At 41.2% G+C, this 2,084-nt stretch overlaps 1 protein-coding gene across 1 annotated transcript in view; it reads left to right on the top strand.

Moving 5' to 3' along the window:
- Positions 1–2,084, top strand: part of LSM1 (LSM1 homolog, mRNA degradation associated) — a 12,294-nt gene that overhangs the window by 7,593 nt on the left and 2,617 nt on the right. The window lies entirely within an intron of this gene.

Raw genomic sequence — 2,084 nt, 5'->3', positions numbered from 1 at the left:
AGAGACGGGGTTTCACCGTGTTGACCAGGATGGTCTCGATCTCTTGACCTCGTGATCCACCCGCCTCGGCCTCCCAAAGTGCTGGGATTACAGGCTTGAGCCACCGCGCCCGGCCATGTTGAAATATTTTGCAGTCATTTAAACAATTGGTTACAAGTAGTTTTTCATGACATAAAGCTAATACACAGTGTTTGAGGGAAGCACACATTGCATATGCAGTACAATGTGAGATCCATATTAGTAAAGGGAGAAAAGGAAAAGAGTGGCTATAGGAAAAGCTTTTCTGTTACCTATTCCGAGAATGGAATTCAGTCTCACTTGGATCCTTTGCTCACAGCCAGGAGGAGGGTATTTTGGTGGTATCTGTGCCAGAAAGATCAGCTGGCAGGTGAAAGGTTAAATCAGATTTTCTTAGGTGTTGTTGCTGTAGGTCTTTGTGTGTGCAGACATACACACAGACACCACCCTACTAGAAGTACTCAGATATTTTTTTAAGTATCTTATTTAAAACCTTTGATTTCATCTTGCCACTTCTGATTATTGGGTTTGCAAGGAAAATCAAAATATAAATCCCTTCAAGACTAGGTGAAATTAAGGGCTGAACCAGTGCTGTTTTCTTTTTTCTTACCAAAACTATGGTGTTTGCCTAATTTTTAAAGTTTTTCATTCTGTTTTCTAAATACCTACCTAGCCACGTGTTAAATCAGCTTGCAGAGGTCTTGAGAGTGGTTTGGTCTGTAGCCATTTTTAATAGCCATTTGAGAAAGCAAGGACATAATTCTGCCAGGGTTGGGTTGGTTCAGGGACCTCATTTTGGAAATAGCTAGAAATGACTAATCCATACTATCAATACTGTCTAAATGGTGCTGTGAAGTATATGAAATATCATATTCTAACTTATAAAATATTTTTGTAGTTTGTACTTTTAGTTAAGTTTATCATTTCTTGCATGTTTAAGTAACAGGAATTGTTACCTTCTTACGTAAAGGCTGAAACCAAGTACCTAGTACCCATGGGAAGATACTAAATGACTGTAAAGTAGTCTGCCAGTATTTTTTTTTCTTCCAGAGATGTTTCCCAGGCTAGATTCAAACTCCTAGGCTAAAGCAATCCTCCTGTCTCAGCCTTCCAAGTAGCTGGGACTATAAAATGCCACCATGCAGTACTGCCAGTATATAGGGGAGCTCACCCTTCTCTGCATGGTGGGGTCATAGAGGATTTTTTTAAATACTTTTTAGAATTTAATTTTAAGGAGGCAATATATCAGAGGAAAAGACTTAAGTTAAAATATTGGGTGGGTACAGTGGCTCACATCTGTAATCCCAGTACTTTGGGAGGCCGAGGCAGGCAGATCACTTAAGCCCCAAGAGACCAGCCTGGGCAACATGGCCAAACTGTGTCTCTACAAAAAAATACAAAAATTAGCCAGGGATGATGGTGCGCACCACCAGTCCCAGCTACTCAGGAAGCTGAGGTGGGAGATTCACCTGAGTCGAGGCCACAGAGCCATGATTGTACCACTGCACTCCAGCCTGAGTGACAGAGCAAGATCCTGTCTCAAAAAAATATGGACAGATACTGTGATTCTGTTTTATAGTAGTAAACACAGCAGACATGCTCTTTATACCAGTTACATTGGCACAGAGGTACATCTGAGTAGATGTGTGTGTGTGTACGGAGAAAGAAGTGAACGTGTTTGTTCTCAAAGTTTTGTTGTTTCCTTGGATCTCTTTTGTGAGGAAAAGTTCCCTTTTTTAAAAAAATATGTTATAGTTTGGATGCTGCAGAAGTTTTACAGGTGTACCACTAGAGAAACATGGTTCCAGGAATGCCTACATGGTTACATGAATCAGCAGTCAGGAGAAATTATGTTTCAACCCCAGAGGAATTCATATATAGAAATCACTTAGTTTCTATAAACACTACATTGGTTAAGAAATCCCTGAATTCTGCATCAAGGATGAAGGTGATGACACAGCATTAAGAAATAAGACTCGGCCGGGCACGGTGGCTCAAGCCTGTAATCCCAGCACTTTGGGAGGCCGAGGCGGGTGGATCACGAGGTCAAGAGATCGAGACCATCC

Source organism: Cebus imitator, unplaced genomic scaffold, assembly GCF_001604975.1.
Source record: "Cebus imitator isolate Cc_AM_T3 unplaced genomic scaffold, Cebus_imitator-1.0 Scaffold5, whole genome shotgun sequence".
Taxonomy (NCBI): Eukaryota; Metazoa; Chordata; class Mammalia; order Primates; family Cebidae; genus Cebus; species Cebus imitator.
The sequence above is the reverse complement of the archived record's forward strand: the minus strand, read 5'-3'. Positions and strand labels throughout refer to the sequence as shown.